The sequence below is a fragment of the Phyllostomus discolor genome, chromosome 3, assembly GCF_004126475.2.
Source record: "Phyllostomus discolor isolate MPI-MPIP mPhyDis1 chromosome 3, mPhyDis1.pri.v3, whole genome shotgun sequence".
NCBI classification, from domain to species: Eukaryota; Metazoa; Chordata; class Mammalia; order Chiroptera; family Phyllostomidae; genus Phyllostomus; species Phyllostomus discolor.
In genome coordinates this window covers 81,648,351-81,671,907 of record NC_040905.2, presented here as the reverse complement: position 1 = coordinate 81,671,907, position 23,557 = coordinate 81,648,351, and the positions used below count along the sequence as shown (strand labels likewise).

At 35.6% G+C, this 23,557-nt stretch overlaps 1 pseudogene; it reads right to left on the bottom strand.

The window, feature by feature from the left end:
- LOC114496766 overlaps positions 1 to 23,222 on the bottom strand; it is a 37,381-nt pseudogene extending 14,159 nt beyond the window's left edge.
- Between the last annotated feature and the right edge of the window lie 335 nt (positions 23,223 to 23,557).

Sequence of the window (23,557 nt, the reverse complement as noted above, 5' to 3'; positions counted from 1 at the left end):
TGAAATTCCAAAGGTATGTTATCATAGATGCAAAATAAAAACAACAGACAGGCTCAACAGATTGACGTTCTATAGGGAAAAATACTGGCTTAGGATATGATTACCTGCCATGACATGCTTTTAGCTATAAAGTTTTCATTTCAGACCATCCTATGTGGTTACATCAGGTCTCTAAATTTGTAAGGCCGCCAGGCAGGCCTCCTCTGAGCTTGTCAGGTTTAATATGTGGCTCCTTTATTTTTTTCCCATCTTCATTGTTTTTAAATAAAAGTATGTCAAATGTACTCCAAGAAGGGGGACTAGTTTACTGGGAAGATCACTGTCTAGGAAACACCAGTAGGGATGTTTGCATTTCAAGCTCCTCCTGTAGCCCCAGAAAAAAGGAGACAAGGAAAAAGGATGGAATGAAATGCAATCAATAAAACGTTTATTACTAAAGGAGTTAACCATGTGGATAACTGGATCTTAATAGCCCTGAGGAATCTGGAAGCCACTGTAGAGCACTGCAGAGGCATTCCACTCAAGTGGCAAGAAAACCAGGGTATTTATATATCAACTCCAGGCAGTCACTGGTAAATGGATACTGCTGGTGGTAAGGACAGTAATTCCCTGGCACCACAGAATGGCTCTGCATGTAGGTTCTTGGCTTAGAGAATTTTTCATGAAAAAAGAGTGCATGTGTTGTTAGCTGGAGTCAGGTTGGAGTTTAGTAAGACAGTAAATGTTAGAAGATACGGGAAGACATTGACATCATTTACTCAATCTACTCTGCCCAACCAGGATAGTGACACAGAACACAAAATTCTAGGACTATCCATGGGTTCTCTTCTAAGAGAATGAAATGCTGATTCCTATACAGTCCACCGATACTGTCTGGAAATATGTAATATTAAGGTTTTAAAATATTTAAAAGTAAGCCCTGGCTGGCGTAGCTCAGTGGATTGAGCGCGGGCTGGGAACCAAAGTGTCCCAGGTTCGATTCCCAGCCAGGGTACATTCCTGGGTTGCAGGCCATAACCCCCAGCAACTGCACATTGATGTTTCTCTCTCTCTCTCTCTCTCTCTCTCTCCCCCTCTCCCTCCCTCCCTCCCTTCCCTCTCTAAAAATAAATAAATAAAATCTTTAAAAAAAAAAAAAAGAGATCCTTTTAAAAAAAAATATTTAAAATTAAAAGTTTTAATTTCTATCTGAGATTACTTCTGGTTCTTATTTCTGATACAAACAATCTAGACTTGAAGCACTCCCAAATAAGTAGAATAAATAAATGGGAAATGTTTTTAAGACAAATCTCCTTCAAGTCCAGGATTAAGGTTCCATTCATATTTGCCATCACTGTTTCCTTTCATCAGAATACATTTTTTACTATTTTTTACTATTCTTTCTATAATTTGCATGTTATCAGTAAGTTTCATTAGATAAGATGTCTCATTTTTCTGTTAAGATACAAATATATTCATCCTAGCCCCCCCTCACATATTGTCTTCAAAATTGTGAACTCTTAGCCCATTAGCTACACAGTGACCGTATCTCTTTTTTTCTCTAAAAAGTTTTTATTGCACATCAACCATACTACATTCTAAAAAATCCTTTCTGCAGAAAGACACTGTACCAATTGGCCACAGGAGATTTTTTTAGAATGACTTTTGCTTAAAAAAGTGAAGACAAGGAATGATCCACAAAAACTGTATTTGTAGGAAGTGTTCTGTTTCTGAGAAGGAGAGGAAGAAGAAAAACTATGAATTGTTTAAAATCATACAACTCTCAAAACTGAACCAAGAAGCAGAAAGCCTGAACAGACTGATAACAACCAGTAAAGTAGAAACAGTAATCAAAAAACTCCTGGCACAAAAAAGCCCTGGACCAGACCCAGCTTCACAGGCAAATTTTACTGAACATTCAAAGAACTAACACCTCTCCTTCTCAAACTATTCCAAGAAATTCAAGAAAAGGGAAGACTCCCAAACTCTTTTTATGAGGCCAGTATTATCCTGTTATTCCAAAACCAGATAGAGACACGATGAAGAAAGAAAATTATAAGACAATATCTCTGATGAACACAGATACTAAAACCCTCAACAAAACATTGGCAATACAGATCCAGCAATATGTTAAACAGACCACACACCACATTCAAGTGGGATTTATCCCAGGGATGCAAGGATGGTATAATATTTGCAAATCATAAGTGTACTATATCACATAAGCAAAATGAAAGACAAAAGTAACATGATCACATCAATAAATGCTGAAAAAACATTTGATAAAATCCATCACTCACTTTACAATAAAAACACTCAGCAAAATGAGAATGGAGGGAACATATCTCAACATGATAAAGGTCATATATGAGAAAACTACTGCCAACATCATATTCAACAGACAAAAACTAAAAGCATTTCCATCAGTCTTATTCAACATAGTACTGGCAGTTCTAGCCATAGTAATTAGATAAGAAAAATAAATAAAAAGCATCCAAATTGGAAAGGAGGAAGTAAAACTGTCATTATTTGCATATGACATGATAATGTACTAGAAAACTCATCTCCACCACAAAACTACTTGAACTAATAAGTGAATTCAGCAAGTAGCAAGATACAAACTCAATATTCAAAAATCAATGGCATTCTTGTGCACCAACAATGAATTATCAGGAAGAGAAGCTAAGAAAAATCTCATTTACTATAGCAACAAGAAAAATACAGCACCTAGGAATAAATTTTACCAAGGATGTTAAAGACCTATACTCAGAAAACTATAAAACACTATAGAAGGATGAAACTGATGAAGATACAAATGAATGGAAGTATATACTGTGTTCATACACTGGAAGAATTAACATCATTAAAATGTCCATACTACTCAATGTGATCTATAGATTCAACACAATTCCTATGAAAATATCAATGGCATATTTCACAGATCTACAACAAATATTCCAAACATTTATAGGAAACCAAAAAGACCCCAATTACCCTCAGCAATCCTGAGAAAGAACAAAGTCAGAGGGATCAAAATACCTGATATCAAACTACACTAAAAGGCCACTGTAATCAAAATAGTCTTGTACTGGTAAAAGGACAGATGTACAGGATCAATGGAACAGAATAGAGAGCCTAGAAATAAACCCATGGTTCTATGGTCAATTAATATTTAACAAAGAGGGCACAAACATACAATGGAGTAAAAACAGTCTCTTTAACAAATGGAGTCAGGAGAATTGGACTGTTACGTGCACAAAAAAATTGAAACTAGACTACCAATTTATACCATACACTAGAATAAACTCAAAGTAGATAAAGACTTAAATAAAAGTTGTGATACCATAAAAGTCCTAGTGAAAAACATAGGCAGTAAAATTACAGACATCTAATGTAAGAATACCTTTGTTGATATATCTCCTACAGCAAGGGGAAAAAAGGAAAGAATAAATAAATGGCACTATATCAAATTAAAACATTTCTGCACAGCTAAAGAAACCATAATCAAAATGAAAAGGGAACTGACTATATGGGAGAAATATTTGCCAATGATACATTGGACAAGTGTTTAATCTCCAAAATATACAAAGAACTCACATGACTACACACCAGAAAGACAAACAACCCAATTAAAAAATGGGCAAAGGACCTAAATAGATACTTCTGCAAGGAGGATATACAAATGGCCCACAGACATATGAAAATTTCCCATAGACTAGCCATCAGAGAGATGAAAATTAAAACCACAATGAGATACCACTTCATATTGGTCAGAATGGCTATCATTAATAATTCAACAAACAAGTGCTAGCAAGGATATGGAGAAAAGGTAACCCTAGCACACTGTTGGTGGGGATGCAGACTGGTGCATCTAGGTGAAAAATAGAATGGAATTTCCTCAAAAATTAAAAATGGAACTGCCTTATGACCCAGTGTTCCACTGCTGGGACTATAACCTAAGAATCCTGAAACATCAATTAAAAGAACTTAGGCACTCCTATGTTCATAGCAGTGCTATTTACAATAGCCAAGTGTTGGAAACAGCCTAAGTGCCCATCACTAGATGAGTGGATTAAAAAACTGTGGTATATATATATATATATACAATGGAATAACTATGCAGCAGAATTAAAGAAGTTATATCATTTGTGACGGCATGAATGGAACTGGAGACTATTATGCTAAGTGAAACAAGCCAGTCAGTGAAAGACAAATATCATATGATCTCCCTATAACTGGAATCTAATGAACAAAATAAACTAATAAGAAAATTATAATCAGAGACATGAAAACATGGAACATTGATAGCTGTAGGAGGAGAGAAGGAGCAGAGGACTGGTGGAAGGGGGTGGGAACTGATAGAAGGAAGGAGAAGAGGTTAGTCAAAGAACATGTATGAATGATTCACAGACATGGGCAATAGTGTGGGGATTGACAGTAGGCAAGAAGGGTGGGTTGTGAGGAGGGGGCAAAAGGGAAAAAATTGGGACAACTGTAATAATAAACAATAAAGAAAAATGAGGAAAAAATCCATAAAGCTTGTTTTTCATTGAAGAAACAATTAAAATTAAAGAATCTCATACAAAATTAGTTTGTAATAAAAATTCCTTCTAGACCAATACACAACATTGATTCACTGCACACATAAACCACATGCAAATAGTTTAGAAAAACTTTTTGCTCTATCAAAATAAAACATTTTTAAAAATACACTATCTTAAAATCTATATAAATACAAGAAAATTGGACAAAAAATAGCAGAAAAATTGTATTGATGAGAAAATGCAGTCAGAACAGAGAAAGTTTTAGCCCTGGCTGGTGTGGCTCAGTGGATTGCACATTGGCCTATGACCCAAAGGGTTGCTGGTTCAATTCCCAGTAAGGACACATGCATGGGTTGTGGGCCAGGTCCCTGGTAGGGGTCACACAAGAGGCAACCACACATTGATGTTACTCTCCCTCTCTTTCTCCCTCGCTTCTCCTTTGAAGAAAGAAAGAAAGAGGAAAGAAAGAAAAAAACAAAGAAGGAAGGAAGGAAAGAAGGAAGGGAAGGAAGGAAGGAAGGAAGGAAGGAAGGAAGGAAGGAAGGAAAAAGAACTTTTAAAAAGAAAATAAAACATAACAAAGAAAGTTTTAGATCAAACATTTAACCATGAATATTATTAAAAAGTAATTTACTACATTAGTAATCCATATGAAAAGAAATTTTATGGAAGGAATAAATGATGAGCTTGATAGAGCCTAAAAGAAGTAAATAAAAACAAAATTATATAAACAAAGGCTAAATTAAAAGAATAAAAAGAAAATGAATATTCCTTAAAACAGAGTAAGATAGAAATATAATTGGAAAAGTGAAGAAAAATTATATAAAAATAAAGTATTGAAAACAATTAACAGATGGAGGGAGAAAATTTCTGAATGTCATCATAAGTTGTTCTGTGGATGCTCTCCCCAGTGAAACATAACTGGTGAAAGTGAGTTAAAAACAAACAACTAAACCACCATTTGAAGTCTTAGGCTAAGGGCATGCAGAAAATGAAAAAAAAAATTACTCAAAAAACCCTATCTTAAAGGAAGAACCCTATATTAAAGGAAAAAAATTCCTTTAAGAACAGTAATATTTTTGGTGCTTGAGCTGCAACCTGATAGTCCCTGTCCCATCTTAGTATGACAAGCTTCAATCCAATGGGTGGGGCCAATAAGATGGGGCTCTTTCTCCTCCCAGCTCCCAGTCAAGATTGTGGCATATTGCAGCCTTCCAGCTCTGTATAGCAGAGGCTAAATTCCAGTAAAATGCAGTTAAAAGTTTGGGGGTTTCTTTCCTCCACCCAGCCCCATTCATAAGGTGAAGGTTCTACGCTAGATCACTGTCAAAAATACTGAGGCCCATATCAACCTCTTTCCCAAGCTGGGTCACAGGATGGAGGTTTCAAAGCAGGTAAAGCAAGTCAGGGAAACCAGAGGCCACTCATTCAGTGCTTTGCTCAAGGAGCAGGGGTGTCAGTTCAAGAGGAACAGGTCACTGTCCCTGCCTCCAGCTCTGAAGCAGTAGGGCAGAAATTATACCCAGAAAAGTAGCATGCCATAAGGACAGAGAACTCCAAAACTCTCCCCAGGAGAACTGACTTAATTTACTGCTGAGATTTTTAAATGCTGTTGGATATATTTTATTTTTTTTTAATAATTTCCCCAGAATGTGAAGAAATTCAAACCTAAGGGAATTTTCAAAAACAATGGAGATAAAGGGTTTGTTCTGTTAGGTAAGAAAAACACAGGAGTAGTCATAAGATTTTGCTACAGTTGCCTCAAGAAGTTGTCAGGAACCCAAGCTCATTCCACCTTTCTCCTCAATCATATTTAATGAATAACCAACTCTCAAGATTACCTTATGGTCCAGAGGGCTGCTGGAGCTTCTGTCACCATGTCTGTATTGCAAGTGGAAGGGAGAAATAAAAAGGTGAAGGGCAAAGAGGCTCTATAAGTGAGTTAGCACCTTTAAGGCAAGCATTGTTTAGTCCCCTGATTACATTTCATTGACAATAATTTAGTCTTATGGTCACGCTTTGCTGCATGTAAGGAAAATTACATATATTTAGTTAGGTATATGCCCACCATGAAAAACAGAGTCACTTACCCATTGAACATGCCTCCAACAAAGTAATGGAGTTCTAATTGGACCTTGGCACTATTCATAATTCATTCCTCAGTAGTGATATAAAATAGATTAGAATATTTTCCTCCTTTCATATAATAATATGAGTCCACCCCTAAAAACACTGAGGGTATAACATATATATGCTCAGTATTTTGAAAAAAGAAAATTGCCATTAAGCAGAAAACTAACTTCTGAGTATCCTTTTAAATAATTAGAATAAATGATAAGATGGACTTCTTAAAAAAAACTCCTTTGCCAGATTTTTGTCTCTCAGCATTCTGAACCTCTATCTTGTTATTTAAAAAATCAATCAGCTTCTAATCAAGAAGCTTTTTCAGCTTCTAATTAATTAGAAGCTGAAAAAGAGAAGGGAATCATCTCAACCCAGGAAAGGATTCTAACAATATAATTATATTTTCTTTATTACAGAATACTTTATCTAAAAATTGATTTAATCACTTATCTTTCTTTAGGGAACACATGTGAAATTGAAGCCTGGTAAATGTTGTTAGGAAAAAGGAGACTAAGGATTAGAGGGGAGTGTATTGCCTGTAAATTTCTTATATCCAGTCTGTCTTAAATGATAGAAGACCTGAACAGTGCTTTCTATAAGTGGCGATTGAGGGGTTCACTATCCTTTCATATACAGGTTCCTCTGTATTGAAGGTATAGCCTCCAAGGCTATGAAAGGGAAAGACATAGAAGGGAGGAAAAGACATGGAAGTCCACAAGTAAGAGCCTGCCCAGAATGTGCAGCAAATCACTTTGCTCACATTCCACTGGCGGGAACTCAGTCATACAGACAAGCCTAACTGCAAAGGAGACTGGGATACATACTCCAGACAGGACAGGCTGGTTGTTGGTAGCAGTCTCTGCTGCAAGCATTGAGACACCACAATAGGAACCAGTGGCCCTGAAGCACAGAGGTGGCAGTATGAATGCTTTGGGTGCCACTGAGAGCTGAATGAAGGACAGAAACATGGGCTAACAAGTAAAGTGGAAAAGCAAAACTTAAAAACTTCGCCATAAAAAAAACTCCTCATACAGACAGGCTAGAAAGCCTGGGTCCAATTATAAATATGTGGAAATTATTTGTTTCTATTTCTAGCATGGTGCACATATTAAGACATGACACGACACATCCTAAATGTAAACACAGGCTTCCACAAGCTCTGAGAGTTTTTTAAAGTATGCTTTTCTTCCTTATATAATTTTGAAAAATTTCTGTGACTTGAAGTTAGATAAGCTTTATAGAAAGTTGATGAAAGTGTTTTTAGGTTAATCTTGTACATAGTAATTTGGAGGCTTCCAGAAGAAAAGTCATATAGAGATTTGAAAAAAGGAGATCATTTTTGTAGAAACTAGGAATGGTCTATGAGAAGGGGTTAAAGGGATTTTTATTGAAGATGGATACAAAAAAAACTTAAGAAAGAGAATGGAAGGAACAATTTTTTCTCTTTGATTTTGCTGTGGTGGATTTTTCGAAAATCAGTACTTTGCTAAAAAGAAATCTCTAGTGTTGTAAAAGAAAAAAAAGAAGAAGAAAGCATTGTCAATGTTCTCTGTTTTCTTTTTTCCCCTAGTGAATTTTTGTTTTCTCTATTGTATGGCTAACCTTTCTTGTTATTCAAAGATCTGAATTAGTTGGATAATTTTAATATTATTACCAGAAATATTCCAAAGAATAGTTTTATTCTCAAGATAAACTTTGATTACAGGCAGAAAATCAAGAGAAAAAAATGAAGAGCATTTAATAATAATAATTAACAACAAATTTGAAATAGGGCAATGTTCTTTGACATAGGGGAAGATGCTTCATAATTAAAAGTCCAACCATTGAGCTAACAGATTGAATTTTTATGAAGCTACTTCTTCCCTTTTATTTATTTAAAATCATGAAGACTAATAAGAAAATTCAATCCTTTACTTAAAAACATGAAATGTAAGTTTAGCCTGTTAATCAGATGTAAACTTTAAATATTTTTTGCAACTTACAAGGACACATTTATTGTTTTCACTTTAAAATAAATGGTTAAATTTAATGAAGATATAACTTATAAAACTTTTGCTTTAAAGATTAATACTGTTAGAATTAATTTGTGAAATATCCAGGCATTTATAAAGCCAAACATAGCCAAATTCTTGCTTAAGAACTGAGGCATGCATAATCACCAGGTCAATAGGGAATATATTCTTGCATATAAATGACCTGAGATGAAACAGAAATGTGTTTCCTGGAATACTGCACACACTGCTTAACTTCATCAATGGCCCTAAAGCCACCATTAAGTGTGACAATTTTTAATGGGAGACAGGAAGAGAACATGACCTTCCTCCATTTCCCTGTACTTCCTTAGTTCAGAAGAAGAAAGTTGGAGTTAGGTGTCTTGGAAGTTCTGGCTGAGAGCCTATGAAGGACTTAATGCCAGTGCCTGTGTGAATGTCTGGAAACCAACTTTTGGGAGCCCCAAGGTAAGAAGTAGAAACCAGTGACCAACAGAAATCTATGGTATCATTTAGGAAAAGTCAACATTGTCCCTTCCCCCTCTTCAGTGTTCCTGATTTCCCATTACTCACAAGATGCCAGGAAGGAAAGATTACCTGACTTTTCTCTTTACAAAGAAAAGATAAGAAGTTGGGAGAGCAGGAAAGCTTCCACCAAGTGCCTACAAATGTCCAGGAGCCTGTCATGCCAAATCATCTTTCTCTACTGGTTAGGATGCCACCTCTCAGGGTACTCCAGCAACTGCAGCTGAGCCACAGGAACCCTACAGAGATAGACAGCAATATCAGAAGTCTGTTTGGGAAAAGTCCAGCCACTCTTAATATCATGAGAATGGTTTGTGATGTGGATGTAACCTGGACGCCAAGGAGAGTGGACTGGAATACGCATGTGTGAATAATGATGACTTCACTGGACTAGTCAGTAGAGGTGGTAGACACCATTCAGTGAGCGTATGTACTGTGTGGCCATCACATTCAAAATGACTGAGTGAGTAGAGCAATGAATCTGCATCAAATTGTGCATTAAGGTTGAACATTCCTCTGCAGTAACTATTCTGATAATTCAGAAGGTTTCTGGGGATGATGCAATGAGTGCAGTGCAAATACAAGTGTGGTACAAATACTTCAAAGATGGTCAAGAATCTGTTGAAAGTGACCCACATTCTGGAAGGCCTGTAACAAACAGAACACCTTAGAATGTTGAATGTGTATGGGCTGCAATCAATAAAGATTGGCAACTGACAGTGTGAGAACTAGAAGTTAATCTGGGGATTTCAAAAACTACTGTATCCAAGATTTTGATGAAGGATCTAGGCATGAAATGTGTCCTGGCAAAATTTGTTCTGTGATCCCAACAAAGGATTTAATGTTCCCAAGCAAAAATCAATGAGGATTGTTATTATCTGAATTATTGTGTATCCCCAGATTCAAATGCTGAAACCCTAATGCCCAATGTAATAGTGTTAGAAGGTAAGGACTTTGGGGAGGATTAGGTCATGAAGACAGAGCCCTCATGAATGAGATGGATGCCCTCAAGGCATCAACAAGGCAGTTCGGAGCCTCAAGGCAATCAAGAGATTGATCAAGGGTGCTAAGAGAGCTCTCTCACCCCTTTCACTTCAAGAGGACACATGGAGAAGCTGATAGTCTGCAACCTGGAAGAGAACCCTCACTAGACATGCTGGACCTGTGATGTAGGACCTCCACCTTCTAGAACTATGAGAAATAACTTTATATTGTTTATAAGCTACCTAGTCTATGATGCTTTGTTACAGTAGTTGGAATGGACTAAGAGAACATTATGAAAGAATTAAATTTAAAAAGCTACCAACATTGAACACACACCCACATGCATATATAAAACCTTACAGCCCTCAAACAGAACAAATATGTTTTGTTATTTATGTTCATGAAGCACAAAAATGCAATCATTTGCTCGGGTACATAGAAACTACACAAATGACAAAGTGAAAAATTATAGTACTGGATTCTCTGATCAGAATTCAATAAAATTATAACTACATAATAAAGAAGTGACAAAACTTAAATCACTAGAAATTAGGAAACAGACCTAGATAATCCACGAATCAAACAGGAAATCAACAGAAAATGCAGAACAACTTCAAGTCATTGAAAAGAAACTACTCTACACTGAACACTTATGAGACAGAGTAAAAACTGTGCTCAGAAAATGTACATTTAATTCTTTCAATATTAAAGATGAAAGACTAAAAATGAAAAAAAGAATTTTACATGTTAGGAAAAACTACAACAGAATTGAAAGAAAATGAAATCAATAAAGATAAAAGCTAATGTGAATAAAACAAAATATTTAACCAAAATTTGTAAGATGAATAAAATCAAAAGCTGAATTTTTGTAATGATGAAGAAAATAGTTAAACCTCTTGTTATTCCAACAGGCAAAGTGGGAAAATGAGAGAGAGAGACAGAGAGAGAGACAGAGAGAGAGAATTAAGAGAAAGCATACACAGGTTCAGAAAAAGTGAAATTAAAGTAATACCTGCAACTCCATGGCAATGCATTTGAAAAGTAGAAGAAATGGATGATTTTCTTATAAAAATACAAATTGTCAAAATAGAAAACCCCCAGAAATGGAAAACTTAAACAGATTAATTAAACTATTGGTTCTTTCTGTTAAGTTACACAGTGCTTTTGACAGAAGAATGGCGGGGCATACCACCTGACTAACTCTGGCTCTGGGAATTAGAGATGGCCTGTTGCAGCAGTCTATCCTGTCAACAAACAGTATTCAGTGTAACTGAAAATGTGAAAACTGCACACCTCAGGATTCTCATAGAGCCGATAGTTGTTCTTTGAGAGAAATCTTCAGATTGAAGTGTACAGTTAAACAAATGCAAAGATAAGTGCCAACTGGAAATACCAGGCCATAATTCTTGTATGTGTGTTTTACTTGGGCTTATCTGAGATTTATTCAATTGTTAGTCCAAATCTAAATTAGTTTCATTTTAAAAGAATGAACTCTGATGTTGACGGGAGGTAATTTTCATCATCCATGAGGCAGACTGACTCATTAGTTTGCAGTAGGTAGATAAAAGCATGTTAATATTTCTCTATGCTATGCTCAGTTCAGAGCTGAATAAATCTGTAGGCCATTCATCAAAGAAGCTGAATACTACTATTCATTACTAGATAGAATAATCTAACACAGCATGCAAAAGTTTAAACCTATATTACTAAATTGGCACCATGTTCTAAAAACAAAAACAGTATTTTTAAGTCTATTTCCCTTTACTAATTTCAATAGCTACTCAGTGCCTCCTCCAACTCACTGAGCAGCCCTTACATTAACAGTAGCTCAATACCACAGCTGACAAAATGTGGCCTTTACTACCTCTTTAATAATTCATTCCAAGCAAAGAAAACAACTTTAAAAGTACATACTGTGCAAAAAAGGAAGAACTCATATTCACAGAAAGCAACATGCAATAGTCTATGGTTTGCTTTATCTGTTGTCAAATTGTGTTTTGGTCTATACTTGCTAATGTTTATCTCTACTACTTAAAATATATTCCACTTATCACAGTTATAAATATCTTGAAATATCACCCAGCTTGGCATTGATATTTTTTCTGGAATATCTACATTGTAAATCATACATTCCAAAAGAATGTATGATTGGAATTTATTTTTATCTCATCAAGGGATGAGATAAAAATAAATAAACCCTGGAATTTCAGGACCTTGACTTGTTCGCAGAGCACACCCTGAAGACCATATTGCTTGAAAATTGAGGGGAAAATAGTTTCCTTTCCTGATAGAAAGTCTTGAGCACACCTATGAGAAAAGTTCCCTAGGAAGATATGTCCTTGATAGAAATAAGCTAAGCTATATAGGTTTCCTAGGAAAATACCCTAGTTGTTTCCCATTGGCTTAACTAAAGATAAACAGTACAAGAGCCATCCAAAAGCTAGTTTCATTAAAAAAATAAAATATATCTCCTTGGAGAATATTTATAAGCTTAATTTCAGCCATCTTGTCACTTATTTCAGAGTGGGAAATCTCTGGATTCTAGATAAGACTAGGGAGGGTCAGCTCAGCAGAAGAAATTTTGCATACTCTAAATATATTTTCTTAGTCTAGGTTTGTTAGGTACCTGAAACAGACCCTACATTATCAGTTACATTGTCGGGGACATTCCAGTGTGATGGAGTCAGGTCTGAAAATCATTTTACAATTGTCTCTTTCTAAGTACTGGACACTTTCTACCAAATTTGGGATATGTTCAAGTGCCACAGGCTTAAGTGGTTTTCGCTGGGCAATTGAATATTAAAAACTGAGACCAAGAAAGAAGAATTTGGGCATATAGACTGGCCACTGTTGGCTTCCATGTGAAGAATGCAGCGGAGAGGGAATGGGAGTGGAATACACTAGAAGGTCTGATGGTAAATGATAATATTTTTCTTTTTTCTACTCTTCTAAACTGCCTACTGTGGTCATGTCCTAATTAAAAAATAAACTAGTATAAATTTTAATTTAAAAAAATCTTGTTCTAAAATTACTGCACTTAATTGAATTGCTTTAATTTTAAACCTATTTATATTTCAAACATTCTGTATTGGACAAAACAACTGTATAAATTGACCTTCATTAATATGCCACTGTTACTACATTTCAATTATTAAACATTACATTGCTGCTCTCTGGCTCAGAAGTGGGAATTATTTATCTATTTATCTACTTTAATTATATAAGGTTCTGGGCCCTGAAATTTTTACTTTGAAATATCCATATTTTCCCCTGTAGTCTACTGAATTATTTAAGTGACTGAATCAACTAGAAATTTATATAGTTAAAAGTATGGGCCACTTATGCAAAAACTTTGCCACGCAAAGGCAATTTGCTCTTTGTAGAAAAAATTTTGCTGGACTTAAAGATGAAAGAAAATAATCTTACATAAACATGCAAAAACAATATTGCCTCCAGCTGTGAAAATATTGCATTTAATCCCTGAGTTTAATATGCATACATAGCTAACTATTTCAGTGATAAGAAGTAAAAGTGATGTTTTTCTTCACCCTTTTCTTCAATTTTATTGTTATTTTTGTATTTTTAAAAATTATTTTATTGTTGTTCAATTACAGTTGTCTTCGTTTATCCCCCACCATTACCCCCCCACCCCAGCCAAACCAACCTCCCTCCCTTGCTTCTAACCCCCCACCCCCAGTTTTGTCCATGTGTCCTTTACAGTTGTTCCTTAAAACCCTTCCCCCATTATCCCCTCCCACCCTTCTCTGGTTACTGTCCAGTTGTTCTTAATTTCAACGTTACTGTTTTTTTAAAAAAGGATAAATCTTATTTTTAGCTACTGAAATTTAGGCATGGTAGTATATCAGATATCATCATTTAATTTTTATTTCTTTCACTTTTTATATAACCCTATACATATCATCATTAAAGTTTTGCTATTCAGCTGTGATAGTCATTTCAATAAGTAAAAATAATATTATTTAGAAAGAGAAACAATTAAAGTACTTCATTATTTCCAAACAAATCACTAAATGCACAAAATGGTATTTCTCCCTGGTTCTCCTTTCAAAAAGAATGCACTGTTCAAAGTGTCACATTGGGATGAATAGATCAGCACTCTTCACAGTGGTCTTTATTTTCCATAGCTTGGATCCTACCACTTAATTGTATATAAGCCTCTGAGAATGTCTTTCAACTCATGGTAACAGCCAATGTCCAAAACATTTTGGAGGCAACTTTCTAGCTACATAAGCCAGTATAAAAGCAGAGTAATAAAACACTTTGCATTTGCCCACTTAGAAAATAATAAGAGACATTGTGTATATTCCTGGGTTGAAATAAACTGTTTCTTTTTGAATCATTGTTAGTTTGCACAGTAGCAGTATGATCAGCCAATAGAAGACACAAATATATCAAGGACTGTTTGTCACATGCAACACAAGACTGTCACTCTTCACAATGTATAGGCTTTTAATTTCAAAGTGATATGTTTGCTTTAATATTTTCATTTTACAATGAAAATATACCAATAATTGGACATAAAACATCTCATTTCAATCACCTGTTTTCTTATTGCCTACAACAAATCACTGTGGAAGTTTTGGCCCAAAAGCATTGCCTTTAAATTAATTCATTTAAAAAATTTTCCATCTTAATTTTCAGAAACAATAGCTTAGCAGCAATTTGATTTCCACATGTTTTCTAGTCTAAATAATTTAGAGTATGATCATGGCACAATGAGTATGATAACTAGCAATATCTTTTAAAAATTCAAAGAGCTACTTGATTGATCAGTGATAACTATTTTACAATGAAAGCAAAATAGTTCACTGTTTTGTTTTTAAAATAATTTAAAACATGGTATATAGAAGTACTTACCAGAAATATAAAGAACTAAAAAAAAATGAACCAGAAAGTCCTTCCTTTACTGGGACACAATACTGTAAGAAGCATAGTTTGGAGAGTTACCTGGGCCTGAATATTGTGGCTCTTCCATTTCCTCGCTGTTTGACAAGGGACATTATTTAATTTCTCATCCTTAATTTTATTATCTGCAAAATGGCTATAAAAATGTTTACTTTAAATATTTGTGAGGTGTACTAAATGAGGTAGTTCAGATTCCTAATATTTGATCTAACATAAAGGGGTAGGCAAAAGTAGGCTTACAGTTGTATGTGAAAGACAGTTTATTCCTATTATTTATTAATCACTGTATTATTTTTCATCTGAACAACTCTAAGTCTACTTTTGCCCACCCCTATAGAATACAAATTGAAAAAGCCTAAGAGTCCAACATGACTAGAGATTCTAGGAGGCTGATAGCTATAGAAAAGCAGGGAGAAAACTTCTGAACCAGCTGATAATATCACGGGGCGATCATGTTGGTGTCACTTATGTGTTGAGTTCTCTGTCCTACTTCCTGAGGGCTTTCTTCCATGCAGTGATGGTAAAAGGTTGGATAGCACAGGTATGTGGAATCATGCTTTCCCCCTGCTCTTGTAACTACATCATAAGAAGTAATGTGTTACTATATCCAGAATGTTCTAGAACATGTCTGCTTTCCCTTTCCTTTTATTTCTTTAACCAGAAAAGTCCTTCCATGTATGACGTTTCTTTTGCCCTTTATTTGAACAACTAGTATTTCTTCCATTCCTCCTCCAATGGAGTGACAATGCCAGGTATTACTTTAACTCTGATTACTCTTTAACCATTTGCCTATAACTTTACCTTTAAATTGCACTAACATGAGGAGGAGAACCCATAACCAGGGCTCACAGGAATGCTGATTATAATGGTTAGTCTTCACTGGACCCTCTGATATATTTGGTTTATGGCTACTTGGCTTTTTACTTTGACCTTATGGCTACTTGAATGTAAACACACTGTTTCCTTTGACTCAGCTCACCTTAATCTTCATTTCTCAAATGGAACAAGATATATTCATTTAAATCTACCAACTTTAGAAAATAGTTTTTCTACTAACGTAATATCTGAAAGTTTTCCAAATATAATATGCATATAATATTTGGAAATTTTTCCTAGTATAACATAATATCTTTTAAAATCACTAACTAAAAACTCTATTTACCTAACACTAATTTTAATATACTTTCTTCCTTTACCATATTAAATTTACCTTCTGATCATCACTCACCTATTCTTTCTATCTTTTAATATTTTTAGGGCCCTGTGAAAAACATCTAACTCTATTTCCCACAACTTTCTTTCTTATTGAGAATACCCATCAGGACAGCAACCATAGCAATGGAGGGAGGATAATTTACTTAAATTGCAAGACACAGTTCCAATATTGTACTTTATTAAGAAACAAATGGTTAGAAAACATCTTTTATGCACCGCACATTGTGCTTGGTATTAGTAAGATAAACATGAAAATGTCATGATCCCTCTTTTTAAGGAATTCACAGTTACCTGAAAAAGATGGACAGGTAAATACGTATGGTAAGTTATGGGGCTTTCTAAAAGTGCTTGGGGAATTTAAATGGAAAACAACAAATTCTACCCAGAAGCAAAGAACTTGGAATAATTCAAATGGAGAGGGTGTTATCTGATCTGGGTGGTCCTGGCTAGACTGAAAGGAAAGGATGTGTCTCTTAAGATCCTCAGAATAACCCCACTTGTAGGTACAACTGAGACACAATTTAAGTAATTTTGCCAGGGTTCAAGTGTAGCACCTTAGCAAAGTTGCTTAAACTTAAATTGTATCTCAGTTATATGTAAATGTGACTGGGAGATAACGGTGTTTCTACCAATGATAGGAATGTTCAGTAATGTAATGAAGAGAGCAATCAGCTGGGAAATAGCCTGTTGCCATATCAGTGAACTGAGGAGAGGGGAAAATACAAAACAAACAAAACAAAACAAAGGAAAGCAAAACAAAAAAAAGCAGACAGCCTTCAATGTCTACATGAAATAATTATGATTAGAGGTTTCTTCACCCTTGGGTGCCAGGTGCATTGCTGGGAGCTAAGGACGACAGCCAGTGGTGATGCCAGTCAATGACAGCTACCCTATGCCTGATGTCAGCGTCTGCTTCTTGTTAGCTTTCCAGGCACCTTCACTCTCCAGCAGTTCACTCTTTGCCCAAGATTTTGTGGCATTGTCTACTGCTGGGTGCTAGCTACTGACCATCTATTTTGCTGGACACAGCTGTCCTTTGGATAATTTTCATCAACTCACTTATCTAATGGAGGGGATATAGCTCTTGTTAGAGGCAGCAATTCAAAGAATCTAGCATGCCCAACTTTAGAATCTCTACCTGGCTAAAGTTCCAGCTACCTTCCAAATGTCAGAGTTAATCATGCCCACATTTCCAACCCTGTCATCACTTGAAGTATGTCATGCCTCTAGGCTCAAGTAGCTTCTGACTCCAGTTGACAATTCCCTTTTGTCACACTCCATTGCACCATTAAGATCAATAAGCAGACACTTGATTCATATCTATAAACAAAAAACTCTACCAATGCAAATTAAAAATTCCATCTCAGTCTCTGTGCCCCTAAGAAATAAAGAATATGTCCCTAGAGAAATTTAACAATTTAATGATCTACCCTAAAAGCAAAAATTGCTTATAACTTTGAAAGCTGGAATTTTTTAAACATGTAGTAAAAATATTAAGATCTAGTAGTCTTGGACACCATATAACCATACTATATTTTGAAGAAAGAGATTTGTGTTTAAGTTTCTAATAAATCAAACATTCTTTTTCTTTCAGTCCCTGAAGTCTATTGACACACACATGATTTTCTTACAAAATTGGTCTTTTTCTTTAGAAAGACTTTTTAAAAACATCTCAAGGTAGAATAATTAGTGCAATAGTATTAAAGGTTAACTAAACATTTATATCTATAAAGAGTAAATCTTATAAGGAGTTATTCAAGATTTTTTCATTGTTTATATACCTAGAAATCAGTAGCTTTGATAAAAGAGCTGGTTATTATACAATTTACAATTTTCCAGGGGAAAGATGAATCATAATGTTTCTTTAAATGACTGATAATCTGATAAATGCTTATGAATACTCCAAGGACACTGTATTATTAAAAACATTTTCCAACTTATTTTTGACATTTAAAATTACTGTGAAAATCTAGGAGTATTTTAATCACCCAATAAAAGCTCCAGGTATTTTGAAATACATCTTCCTACGTATTCTGGTTTAAAATATTTTACAGGATATTTTTCCTTATTCACTCTATAATGCTACAGGCAAGCAAAAACTTTTTCATCTTTCCACTTTTTTAATAAGTCAAATATGGGCCAGGTGCTCATGTAGACCAGATGGCCTGTGTTGGTGTGGTCGAAGAACTGCAGATCAACAGCTATGTTATCAAATCTCCCTGCTTCTCATCTCCTATTCTCTATTAGCTTGTAATTGCTCCAGAATTCCTCAATCTGTAAGATTCTCTTTATGAACTTTCTCCATGAAACTTTCCCAAATACCCCATTCATGCAAACTCCTCTCTCCTATTTTCCCCATGCAACTAGTGCCACTTTTCCATCATATGTTTCATTGGATACTGTAAATATATTTATAAATTACCTCAGGCCAAAAGCTGGGATGACTACACAACCACCCTCCAGTCATTCAACACATTCCTCACAGAGAAATGTGTTGAACAATTGGAAAGAAGTCCTCTAACTGTTTTTCCATTGTGAAACTGCTTTGAATTACAGAAATCGAGAGATTGTTTCATGTCTAAATCTCGGTGCTTGATGGTTGGAAACGTAGCCACACATATTCACATATATCGTCAATGTCCCCCAAATCCTGCTATATTCTCTGAGCTAGGATGGTAAAATCCATTCAAACAGCTGTTCCCATAGCTCAAGCCCTCAGGAGCAAAAATTAGATCAAAGAATTGCTCTCATTCAAGCTCATCACATTTAACCCCCTGCGATTCAGCAAAATTAACATTTAAGTATTTTTTACTACTATATGACTCCAGCAGCTTCTGTGCCAGGTCCAAGTCCTAGGGGCCCACACGTTCACAGGTTTTATCTACAGAAACCCTACCAATTTCTTAAGGTGAAGAACCAAGAAAAATCACCTTGTGTTTCTGGTAAAGGGAAGGCAAAAATAACCCTTTTGAAACATGTCCAGACTGTTCCCCACAACAAAGGCCTGCTGTCCAAGGGAAAAACCTATAACAGAGCCTTTTCCAGTCTGGGGAAAGGGCAATTAGCCAACTCAAGCACTGTCTCATTTTCATGTCTCACCTAACTGGGATGAAAACATTGAGAAACACGTTGAGAAACATTGAGAAACATTGAAGGTTACAGCCCAGGTTTTCACACCCACTCAAACAGTGAGATTCAATCATAAGATTATAGACTGCTTCCCTTTCTCCACACTTCACCCCAACGTAATAGGACTCCTATAATAACAGAGGACTATATTTGAAATAGCTAAGATGCAATGTATTTAATATTTAGTTCTTAGAGGGCCCAGAGATAACAGGGAGAAACAAGGATACTGGAGTACTGTGAAGCTATAGTACCTACAACTACAGCCAACATTAAAGACACCTAAATAAACTGTGAGCCAGAATCACACAAAATCTCACATAGTACATGTTTGTTTCAATTCCCATTACCTGAGAAATCATGTCTGACTAGCAACAAAAAATTACAAATTTTTGTATTATAAAAGGTATAAAAAGAAGCACAGTTGAAGAGACAAATAAAGCAACAGAAGCTGACTCATACATGACATCAATTTTGGAATTATCATATGGGGAATTTAAAATAACTATGATTAATACATTAAAATCTCTAATGCAAAAGGTAGACAACATGAAAGGACAGATGGATAATGTAAGCAGAGAGGACAAGACTTTAATAAAAAGCACAATGAAATGTTAAAATCAGAAAATACAATAAAAAATTTTAAAAAATTTCATTTGATGGGCACATCAGTAGATTGGACATGGCTGAAGAAAGAAGCTTAAAGAATATCAATATAGACTTCCCAAAATGAGGAGAGATAATTTTAAAAAATAAATAAATGAAGAAGCAGAACAAGTTTTTGATGTAACACTATCTGATAATTTCTAAAATTAATGCCGAACACCTAAACAAGGTCAATGAAACTCACAGAACACTGGGAAGAGTGAATACCAAAAACTGTACACCAAAACACATCATATTCTAACTTCACAAAACCAAAGACAAGGAGAAAGTCTTGAAAAAAACAGAAGAAACAAAACCACATTACTTACAGAGTTACAAGGACCGTAATTACTACATCAGACCTTTTATCATGTTTGCAAGCAAGAAGGTGGTATAGTACAATGTTTAAAGTGTTCACAAAAATAATTTACCAACCCAGAATACTATATCCCATGAAAGTATTCTTCAAAAGTGAAAGAAAAGTAAAGACATTCTTAGCAAACAAAACTGAGGCAATTTGTCTCCAGTAAATTTGCCTACAATAAAGGTTAAAAGACATTTTTCAGATCTTGGGCACTGTAAATAATGCTGCAGTGAACATAGGGGTGCATACTTTTTTCCAAATTAGTGTTTTTTATTTATTCAGATAAATACCCAGAAGTGGACTACTGGGTCATATGGTAATTCCATTTTTAATTTTTGGAGATGATGCCATACTGTTTTTCATAGTTGCTGCATCAATTTATAATCCCACCAAAAGTGCACTAGGCTTCTCTTTTTCTCCACATCCTCGCCAACATTTGTTGTTTGTTGATTTATTGATGATAGCTATTTTGACAAATGAGAGATGATATCTCATTGTGGTTTTAATTTGCATTTCCCTGATGGATAGGGATGTTGAGCATCTTTTCATATGTCTATGGACCATCTGTATGTCCTCTTTGGAGAAGTCTATTCAGGTCCTCTGCCCATCTTTTAATCTAATTGTTTGCTCTTTCCCTCCCCCCCTTTTCTAGAGTTAAGTTGTATTAGTTTCTTATACAAAGAACAAATTGGTGGTTACTCAATGGGAGGGGTTTGGAGGTGGGGTTGAAAACAATTGAAGAGATTAAGAAGTACAAATTGCCAGTTATACAGTCACAGAGATGTAAAATACAGCATAGGGAATATAGTTAGCAATATTGTAATAACTGTGTATGGTATCAGATGGGTACTAGACTTAAGGGGGGGGTGATCACTTTGTAAAGTATATCAATATCTGATCATTATGTTGTATACCTGAAACTAATATGATATTGTATGTCAACTGTGATTTTAAAATAAATTAAAAAATACATTTTTTGGAGAGTAGGAAAATGTCATTGATTAGAACCTCTGATCTACATTTTTAAAAAAGTGTCAGAGATGGACACAATAAGGTAAAATAAATATTTTATATGTATTATTCTTTTTCTGAGAGAAAGAGAAGGGAAGGGAGGGAGAACGAGAAGGAGAGAAACATCAATGTGAGAGAAAAACATTGATTGGTTGCCTCTCATTTGTATTATTCTTAATTGATCTGATAGATAATTGCCAAAAGTAATAACAGTAACAACACACTGGCTGATTATAGCACATGGCTAGGTGAAGTGAATGACAATAATATTATAAAGGATAGAAAGGAGAAATTGGAAATGCTAGGTTAGAAAATACTTGCACTGTCTGTGAAGCAGACAGAGTGTCATTTTAAAGTAGATCAGTTGCAAATGGATACTAGCAGCTCTAAAACACTCTTTAAAAAAGTAAAATAACTCTAATTACTAAAAAGAAAAAGAGGACAGAAAATGAAATTATATAAAATGCTCAGTTAAAACTAGTTAAGGCAAGTGACTGGTAATGTAAAAAAGAAACAAAGAACAAATTCAAGAAATATAATACTGGCACAAGTATTGTTGACATTAATCCAACTGTAACAATTTAAATGCGAATGGTATAAATACATCAATTATAAGTCAGAGCTTGACAGAGTGTATTAAAAAAACAAACCTGCAACTATGTGTTGTCTATTTTTTAAAAAAGAAACTATTTTAAATACAGAGACAGAGAGGTTTCCACTATTATGATTAGAGATTTCCACACTCTTCTTTCATTTATGGACAGACCCTGTACAAAATGAGTAAAAAAGTAGTTCAACTAGTAGGGTGTAACAAATCTAGGCATAGTCTTACCATATAGTCCAGTACTTGCAATCCTAGGTATGTAGTCAAGGAAGTTAAAAAAATTATGTCCACATAAAACCTGCACATGTGTATTCGTATCAGCTTTGTTCGTATTGCCAAAAGTAGAAGCTACTAAGATATCCTTCAATAGGTGAACAGATGAACAAACTATGAAATAGCCATAAAATGGAATATTATTCTGTGAAAAAAGAAATGAGCTTTCAAGCCACAAAAAGATATGGAAAAAGCTTAAATTCATTCTAAGTAAAAGAAACCAGTCTGAAAAGGCTTCATACTTTCTGACTCCAATTATATGACATTGTGAAAAAGGTAAAACAAATAGAGGTAGTAAAAAAAAAATCAGTGGTTGTCCTGCATTCAGTGGAGAAGGATGAATAGGAAACACAGGGGATTTTTAAGATAATGAAATAGTTCTGTCTGATACTGTAATAATGAACGCATGCCATTAGGCATTTGTCAAAACCCAGGGAACTTTATAGCCCAGAGGATGAATGCTAGTTTGTGCTGTGACAGGACATAGCTGAGCAGTAGCCATTCTTAGGTAGGAGGTGACCAGTAGCTGTTCCCAGATAACAGCCTTTCCCAGATAAGCAGTTATCTCAAGGTCATACACTAACCTTTGCTTTCTGCTTCTGTATGCTTGCTTTTAGCAGTTGTTTCCCCCTGCCTCCTTTTTGCCTTGTAACAAGAATATAAGCAAACTCCAGCTTCAGCTCAGTTCCCAGAATTTGGAATTGAGTTCCTCTGGGTCCGCATGCATGAATAAACCCCACTTTGCAAACTCCAAGGCCCTCTGAGTCGTCTTATCTGTTAACATTTTAGTTCCCTGACTGGGAAACAACTCACACGAGCAGGCTGTTGCCTCCAGTGAAGGCGGCCTTGGAGCGGCTGGTGGGGCCCGGCAGTGATAAGGAGGCACCCCAGTAATTTCGGGTCCTGAACATCCCAGGCTCCACAGGCTCAGCACCCGGGCCACTCTTTGACCTGGGCTGGTGGGGTGCGAACTGGTGGAATCTGGGAAGGCACCAATTTGGTAAGTGCCCCGGGGACCAGGAGCTCGAGATCAGGCTTGGGACTGATCACTCCTCAGGCCGGAAGGCCCAGGCAGGGCTCCCACAGTTCGGGTGGGTGGGAATGTAATAAACTCAGTGTGTTTGTGTGAATGACTGTGTTTGTTGCTCCACGGGTGGAAGCCTATGGAGCGTGAGTGAGCCCTAACCTGCAGTTCCTTGGTCTGTCATACGGCACAACAGCTAGGAGTTTAACCCGAATTTTACAC